The sequence below is a fragment of the Globicephala melas genome, chromosome 15 (assembly GCF_963455315.2).
Source record: "Globicephala melas chromosome 15, mGloMel1.2, whole genome shotgun sequence".
Classification (NCBI taxonomy): Eukaryota; Metazoa; Chordata; class Mammalia; order Artiodactyla; family Delphinidae; genus Globicephala; species Globicephala melas.
Genome location: NC_083328.1, coordinates 79,956,654 through 79,966,168, shown reverse-complemented (window position 1 = coordinate 79,966,168; position 9,515 = coordinate 79,956,654).

Here is a 9,515-nt window from a genome sequence, read left to right as displayed (position 1 = left end):
ATGAGCTATGCCATCCTGAGACTTTGTCTTGTGAGGTTGTGACAATAAACAGCAAGGCCTGTGGTCAAGGTGAGAGCAAGGCATCCTAGTTGGAGTAGGAACATCAGGAGATGATTGGATGCTTCTCCGAGACAGAGGCAATATCTGAGGCTGGAGATGTTGCATGATTCAAACATTTTGATTGGCTGGGTGGGTTTGATCAGGGCCGTATGGGCAGCTGTGGTAGTTTGGAATTAGTATGTGTTATTTCCCATTCAGACCACCCTAGTCCCCAACAATTTTCTGTCTAAATCTATGAGTTAGCTGATTTCCTGTAAAATGTAGAGTTCAAATGGGAAATAAAAACGTTATGGGACTTCCCTGGTGGTCCAGTGGTTAGGACTCCACACTTTCACTGCCAAGGGCGTGGGTTCAGTCCCTGGTCGGGGAACTAAGATCCTGCAAGCCATGTGGCGTGGCCAAAAATAATAATTAAGAAAAAAAAAGCACCACACTTCAAAAAAAAAAAACCACACACAAAACGTTACTATAAAGAAGCCTCTCTGTCACAGGTATCCTGAAATGCTTCTTAAAAGTAAAAACAGAACAAAACCAGACATAATACAAAAACAAAAAAACACCACACACACACACACACAAACAACAAAAATTAAAAAGTAAAGAGGATGCAGGCTGGCAGTTCTGGAGCTATTCGTAGCTTACAGTCATGTTTGGGTAGCCCCCAAACATTTTTGAACTAGTTGCTAGTATCTAAAAGTGGGAGTTTCACCAGAAAATCTGAATTTATCTTTCTACTGAAAAATCAAATATCTGGCATTGTACCGGGTTTACTAGCAGCTGCCTGCTGGAGATGAGGTGTAGATGATCTACCTTTTCAGAGTTACCTCCTGCTGATGTCACCCATTTATGGTCCCTGATTAGCCCCGGTGTCCATCTGGACTCACAGTTGCAAGCAACCAAAGCTGACTGGCTGATTTCAGTAGAAAAGGAATTTATTAAAGTGCATTCAGTGGTTCACAGAATATCTTAGAGAACTGGAGAACTGGGTTGGATCTGATGCAGCCAGGAGTGACACCCTGGCTCATAACTTCTGCTACTGAACTGAGGCCACTGAGACAGGACAGCCATGGCCCCTGAGCACAGACCCTGAGGCACGCTGCACCCGTATCCCCTGCTCTAGGTACGTGATGCTGGCTCTGTTCCAGAACTGCGGCACCAGCAGCCACTTTCCCTAGAAGGGGTTCTGCCAGCTCCCTGCTCCCTCTCACAGACTTCAGATTCAGCGTCTGGGGTGGGTGTGTCTGATTTGCAGAGTTTGGGTCACATGCTTGCACCCTAGCTGCAAGGGAAGCTGAACATGAGTATTTGGTGCTTTCAGCTTCTGTGGTGGGAGACGGACTCTGCTTCATAAGGAGGAAGGGTCCTCAGACAGAGGAAGAGGTTTCTGATGTTGAGTAACCAAAGAGAACAGCAAGTGTCGCCCCCCAGCCCCCCAAAAGCACTTGAGTTTGCTACCATCACCTAGTCCACTCTAAGCCCTAATTATATATTGGTTGAAGGGAGTATAAGACTAAGAACTTGAGACAAAAAATGTAGGAAGAGGGTTAGAAAAGAAGAAAAGCAGAGGATGCATGGAAAGGCGAGAGGGAGAGAGAATGAGATACAGCCACAAGGGGAAAATTCAGAGTGACTCATGCCTTACAAAGCTGCACTCTAAAGTACAGCCCATCTATTTCCTCATTCACTTTGCTGTTCTTATCTCTTTTGCTTTATAAAGACTCTCCAAAGCTCATTCGAAGCCCTGTGAAATTCATTTTTTATGTGTGGTCAGGAAATATTGGACCCGGCCCAGAAGTTGTTCAGCTCAGTCAGTCGCCAAAACGCCAGCTGCCTAATTGATGAGTTGGTCTATCCAAGAGGTAGTTATTTAGCCAACAGACAGATGGCCAAGAAAGTCAAGTTAGTCGGTGTATTGTTTGTCATTCGGGATGCTCACAGCCAGCCGAAATGGCCGGAAGCCAACGGATTCAGAAGCCATAGCCTCTCACTTTGGATTTGTTCCTAGAATCCTGCAGGTACCCAATTAGCAGGCAAAGGGCAGATTTTGCTTCACTGAGCCCACAACCTAGCAAAGAAGAGGCATCATCGTAACCCCAGTGGTGGATAAGAAAATGGCCGAGCTGGTAGCATGGCCAAAAGTGAAGATACAACCCAGCATGAGGAACAGAAAACAAGGCACAGCTGTTGGGTGTCCGGGGAACAGAAGAGCTACGTAACAACACTTTCCCCAGAAACATATCAAATTCCCTGGTACAGAAGGATGGCTTATTACACAGCACGAAGGGTGCATGAGCTTCTTAGAGAAAACATGAGTTAATTTTTGAAACTGTCTAGTGTTGTAGTTGGAAGTACACTCAGAGAAGGTAGCCAGAGTTAGAATCTATGCCACACCGCTTTATTCATTAACTTCAGCAAACATCTAACACTCCTGGACTGTGTGCCGGGAACTGTTGTGGGGAATCAGTTATGATGCGCAAATAGCAGCCCACTTCTGCCCTCATGGAACTTACAGCACAGTAGGGAAGACAGTTTGAGTCACATGACAAGACAATGAATGTAAAATTGCAACTCTGGTGAGCACTGTAAGTGAAAAGCACATAAAGCTATGAGAAGGTCATAAGATGATCTAACCACGTATCTAATTGCATATATATAAACCATATATATTATTTAGTTTATTATATATTTTAATATATATACACATATGTATATATGTGTGTATATATATATCACATATATTACTCCACCTTGAGTTTGTGGTCAATAGCTTTTATAAAAAATTCTGTGATTTGAAATCTGTCTTCTTATGCCATAAGTTTCACTCCTGCTTGCTCTCTACTGATATTAATAATTCTAGGAATACTGTCAGTTTCTCTTCTGAATTTGGTTCAACTGACAAAAAATAGTTCTGAGCGTACCAGAAGCCGTTCACGTTTTTGTTTCAACCTTCTTGTGTGGTCTTAGGGGGGAAAGACCTTTGGACGAGAAGACAGGTGTCCTGCAATCAAATCCATCCCTTTGGCAGCAGCTTCTCAGGCCCTCTCTTTCCTCATCTGTGAAATGGGGGTAATAAGATCCATCTCTCAGAGGAGCGGTGGCAATTAAATGGGAGAAGTTACCAGCAATTGAGGTTTTTCCCTAAACAAAGGAAAAAACCAATGGAGTTGCATTGTATTCCAGGGTTAGATTCTAAAGTTAGTGCACAAGGGAAACATTGCTTAGGATCAAACATACCCTTGAAAATCCTCTTGGAATTCTCACCGTGGTGGCTGACACAGCAGCTGTCAGGGAGCCACCATAGGTAGCTTTTCCTTTAGAGTCAAAACAGATTGCCTGTTCTTCAGCTGAGAGCCAGATGAAGTGGTTGGCTTGCTTTTAGTGGCCATGTTGTAGGAAAATACTTCTCTTTAAACACTAGACTCGCACTCAGCCACGCAATATGCTCATCTGAGAGAGACAGTGGGAGCCGAGACTCTCAGCTGCCTCAGCTGATTCACGCCTCCCATCCCACACTCACTCCGGGCAGGTGCCGTGGAGGGTGATGGAGAGAAGGGTTACCTTGTGGATTAAAGCTGTTTCTCTCTCTCTCCCGCAAATGCACGGTTAAACTCAGGGAAATTAAAAGTGTCTGGGACCCGCCAACTGCCACATAAATAGTTGGACTACCGGCTCCTCAAGAGACCTCTGTCTGGCTCAGGTGTCTTCCCCCCATCCCCACAGGGCTTTCTGGTTGCTCTGTTGCTGTAGTGACTGTTTCTGGCCACCCGTTCTTCACTTTCTGTTACTCTTCAGTTGGGAGAATTGATTTCTGCTAAATGTGTCTTTCAGATCCTCAGTGATGAGATCCAGTGATTAAGGGAATGGGGAAGAAAGAAATAAAATGAAAACCAGCCTCTTTGTCCATTCTCGCAGGAAGCTCACAAACCTGCCTGGTGCCCTAGCTTCACGTAAGAGCCTTTAACCAGGCAGAATTATCGCAGATTAACTCACTTCAGCCTCATCACTCTAGAACTCAGGCACTCACCTGACGGCGATGGCTTGCCCGCAGACTTGGCCTTGCTTATTGTCTCTGCACTGGGTTTCTGGACCTTCGGTCTCTCCCACACTGGGGGAAGCTGCTTTCTCCCTCATTATGACGTCTGTGAGGTTAAGTGGCTGGTGCTCGCAAACAATTGATGGGCCTTGGTCCAGGGTGCTGTGGTGCCCTCTCGCCTTTAGTCGTGGATAGATTCCCAAAATTAATGATAATAGTCGCTACCTTTAATTAATCGCCTCCTGGGTGCCTGATACTGTGCTAAGCGCCCTGTTTACGTTTCCCTGTTCACGTTTCCCTGTTCAATCCCCACCAAGACTCTGGGCTGAGTATTATTTTTATGATTGCAATTTTCCCGCTGAAGGAAGGTCTGTAACTTCTCCCATGGTCGTAAAGCTAGTAGGAGGTGAAGCTGATTCTAAATGCCCTATTTTCAGCCAAAGGGATAATGAACCTGACCGCAGATGGACCCTTGGGGGATGCACCCCACCAGTGGCATCTACAAAGTCAAAGCACCGTCTGCTTCAGATTCACCCAGGTGCTAGTTAAGAAACAGATTCCCAGTTCGTGGGCAGAGCCGTCCTCTCAGATGAGGGCCAGAGAATCTGCATTGGTAATAAGCCTCCCAGCAGATTTTTAAAAAAATTATTTTATTTAATTATTTTATTTTTGGCTGTGTTGGGTCTTCGTTGCTGCGCGTGGGCTTTCTCTAGTTGGCGGCGAGCGGGGGCTACTCTTCATTGCGGTGCACGGGCCTCTCATTGCGGTGGCTTCTCGTGTTGCGGAGCACGGGCTCTAGGCGTACGGGCTTCAGTAGTTGTGGTGGCTCACAGGTTAGTTGCTCCGAGGCATGTGGGATCTTCCCGAACCAGGGCTCGAACCCATGTCCCCTGCATCGGCAGGTGGATTCTCAACCACTGTGCCACCAGGGAAGCCCTCCCAGCAGATTCTTAAGAGTAGAAGCTATTGGTTTGGACTCTACATTCAGATCCTCCTTATGTGTGCAACTGAAACTAACATGGCCAGGCACATACCATGCTGAGTTGAATCTAAAATGTAATCAGCTATTTTGATATGACTCATGAGCTTAACCAGTTGCAATGTAATTTTTTTTCTTAAATGTAGACTGGGAGGCTTTATATGTCTGGGCATCTTCCTAGACGTTGAGTGAGTGATTTTTTAGAGTTGTATCAATATAACAAAAGAAAGGAAATTGCTCTTCAACCAGTGCTGCTTATGAGAAGGAATGTTAGTTCCTTTTCTCTCCAAACTTTAAGTTTAAATTATGAAAAAAAGTCAATGTAGTAGATTTCTATTGGATGGTCTTCCCAGCACCCTCTTCCTTTAAAAAACTGTATTAAATGTGAATCACAAGGTAATACATGATTACTGTGGCCATCCAAATCATAAACAGCTGAAGTAAAATTAACAGTTTCTTTTCCTTTTATTCTGTTTCTCTGCTCTTAACAATTTGCTGTCTAGCTTTTCATAGTTTTCCTTTGCTTTTTCAAACATATCCATATCTCTATACAGTTACAGTCTGTTAACACGGAATCACACATTACAGATGAATCTGTATCTTGTTCCTTTTCACTTCACCACACGTTACTTGTAGCATTTTTTAGGAATTGTACTCTCCTCTGGACCCTGCTCCAATTTTCCACATACCCAGTTGTGGGAATCACTGTGGGTGCACTGCAAGGGGCGGACATGTGATCCCAGATGGGGCAGTGAGTCTCTTCCCTGGGATTTGGGGGCATCCTCTGGGTGGATGGATCTGTTATGTGTAAAATTTGGGAGTGTCAGTTGCCACCGTCTGTCACGTAGGCTTCAGAGAAGGCTAGATTGCAGTGAGCAAAAGAATAATGCAGATATGCCAAAGAGAGAGAAAGATAGAGAGATGGAGATAGATAGATAGAGGAAAGGCAACATTTTGAGTTATCCACAAGGCTTCATTACATTCCCAAAGGTTAGTTTTGCCCTTGGACTCTGTGAGATATGGTCCTTCCAGTAAATCCCCATTGCCTCATTGGCCTCCCTTTCTTGGACCTAAGCATGGATGAAACATTTCACTCCCCCTATCAAAAATAACAAACAACTTAATCAAAAGATGGGCAGAAGACCTAAATAGATATTTCTACAAAGAAGACAAGCAGATGGGCAATAGGCACATGAATAGATGCTCAACATCGCTAATTATTAGAGAAAAGCAAATCAAAACTCCAATGAGGTATCACTGCACACCAGTCAGAAAGGCCATCGTCAAAAAGTCTACAAATAATAAATGCTGGCGAGGATATGGAGAAAAGGGAACCCTCCTACACTGTTGGTGGGAATGTAAATTGGTGCATGCACTATGGAAAGCAGTATGGAGGTTCCTTAAAAAACTAAAAATAAAGTTACCATACGATCCAGCAATCTCACTTCTGGACATATATCTGGAAAAGATGAAAACTCTAATTCGAAAAGATACATGCACCCCAAAGTTCATAGGGCTACTGTTCACAATAGCCAAGACATGGAAGCAGCCTAAACGTCCGTGAGTGGATGGATGAATGGGTAAAGACGAGGTATGTAAATACAATGGAATGTTACTGACCACAGGAGTATTGCTTTCCTATGCAAGACCAGTTCAGATTTTAATTTACTTCTACTAACTTACTTTATGTTGAGCACAAGCACAGAGAAATGAAATTGCTAAAGGTCTAGCAACAAAACTCCTAGCATCAAATGCAATCTGGGAATCTCAGGAAAGTGAAACATTTGGGTCACAATCACAACTAGGTTTTTAAAATAGTACATCTTCAAAAAGAAAGAAAGAAAGAGAGAGAAAGGAAGAAGGAAAGAAAGAGAGACAGAGAGAGAGAGGGAGGGAGGAGGAAGGAAGGAAGGGAGGGAGGGAGAGAGATCTGTGTTGTGGCTGGTATGAAACTTGGACTTGATCCTGTTTCTTTCCTCCTGGGGATGCTGGGCTGGAGTAGGGCTGGGGAGCAGGTGATGCTTCCGTTCCCAAAATGTTAGGAAAACATTTCCCACAGGCAGGGCACTGGATTTGTTAATGTCTTTTGGCAGGAGATGCATGGGCTTATGTGGTATGATTTCTGGGACATTGTTCTAACGAGGATTCTGGATGGCAAGGAACAGTAGTCGGTTCCTAAAACTAGCTCAAGTGAAATCAGTTTTATTACAAGGATGCAGGAGGCTCTCAAGAAACTCAGGGTTGCTGGATGTCTTGTGAGTAGGAGTTAACAAGCTGGAGATATACTATTCACTCCCTCACCCCTTCCATTTCTCAGAAGTGCAGAGAATCGGCCCCAGCCTACAAGTGTGGTCAGTCCTCCTTGTTCTTCCGGCATGCTCCTCTGCTTAAACTTGCACATGGCCCTTAGACGGCCAGTTCAGGAGACTATAGACCTCTCCTCTGCAGGACCCAGTGCTTACTGGAAGCCATATCAGTGTCCCATTCAGATCCTAGAGAGAGAAAATCTAGCAGCCCCACCTTATCTGGCTGAGTCAGGACATATAAGTCACGGATCTCTGGCATCAAATGGATTGACAGCCCTAGAATACAGGGGCTGTCCTTGTTCAATCACCCATGGTGGGAAAGGGAGACAGGACCCTGTGCTTTACCATATCAGATAAGTTCTCTGGGTAGGAGTCAAAAGAAAAAGTGGTGTTCCACATCTTTAGAACACCCTGAATAGGGGAACATCTTTTAGTAAGAAGCCAAGACTTTCATCTCCAGTTACCCAGGAGGCCTGAATGTAAACTTTACCGAGAGAGATTTATTTAAACCAGTTTATACTATAAGGTGAATGACTGATACTGACATTCTATCTGGAGAGCCAGCCATTTCAAAATCAATTATTGAGTCCCTGATATGGTCACTCTGCTGGATTAGGGGGCTAGGAAATGAGTACTTTTGGAGAGGAAAAGAGGAGGGAGGGAAGAAGTTTCTTTAAATCTGAGTTCTTGCAGGAAGAAAAATGCCTAGAGAAGAAAAGGACACAGAGAGAATATATTGGGGTTGGTAGGGAAGACAACTTATTGACAATTTAACAATTCTGTAGTCAACAGAGCTTTTTTCTCAAACTCCTTCCAGCCTGAAATTGAACAGCCCAGGTCTTAGTTACTAAACAGCTGTTTTGGACAAGGAAGGCAAATTACTTACGCAAACCGGGAACCAAACTAGACCCAGCCCCTGTCCTCCAAGGGCAGCATCAAACGAGAAGAAATCTCAGCTGCTGTCCAGGCAGACTGTGGTAGAAGCCGGGAGAGAGTTACAAAGTGCAGCAAGGGTTCAGATGAAAAGCTACCCTAGGCTTGGGGTGGGGGAAATGGTGGCCGTTTTCAGAAGGCACCAGTTCACTCTTTTTGGTTGTAGCTTAGATTAGTGACATTCAACATTGTTACAAATAGCACAGCAGGAGCACCTGGAAATCAGAACTGATACTGGCCCCATTGGAGGAGAATCTGGAGGCCCCTTTGGCTCCAGGCACCAACTCTTTAGTTGCAAGATTATAGGGAGCTAAGGGCTAGGGAAATACCAACCAGTAGGAGTATTTACTATTTTAACAATTGGAGCTGCAGTGCAATGCTTATGGCTCAACACCCAGCCCTTTGGAAGGGCCTTATGAGGGGACAAGCCTGGAGATGCTGGTCTGGCTTCTGTTGTGGAGGGACTTGAATCCATGCTAAGGAGGCTGTTCTTCTTTCAGGAAGGACTAGAAAGCCATCTATCGGGAGACAATGCTCAGTGAACACCCCTTCAGTGAATAATTAGTCAGTACATTTCTAGGAGCTCCGAATGGCTGATGGGGATGCTGTTTTGATTAAAGATGTGGGGCCTGTCCTCTGGCAGCTGGGACACTAAAAGGAATTTGGGAAGGGAGTGACATGACTCCAAAGCATCATAGAACCAGTGGGCTAATGGGACCTTAATTAGTGGAGTCCCTCCCTCTCAGAAAGGGTAAGTGACTTGGCCAAGTTCATGCAGCCCATCAGAGAGACAAGCCTTTCCCTCCCAGCGATGGCTGCGGAAGAGGAAGATAAACCTTGCCAATCAGAGGCCAAGGTGGCAATGGGGTGGCACGGGGGGGTGGAGGGCGGGGTACATCAAGAGGGAGAAAGGTGCGGTATTCTCAGGAGGGGGTTGGCATTTTTTAGGGGGAAGGTTCCGGAGGGCTGATTTTTGCTGCGTTAACTTCCTCTCTCTTTTTCTGGCTTTGCCTGGGTGGATTCGCGGTGTGGGTGGGAAGGCGCACCCTGAAGCTTTTGAGGCTCCTCTTCCCGGAGCGGAGCGGAAGGCCTGAGGCACCTTCTCCCAGCGGCCCCCAGCGGCTTTGGTCCGTCCCAAGGCTTCCCGGAGCTCGCCAGGCCCCAGGGCTTGGGGAGGCAGTCTCTGGGCAAGGCGCGGTCGGGA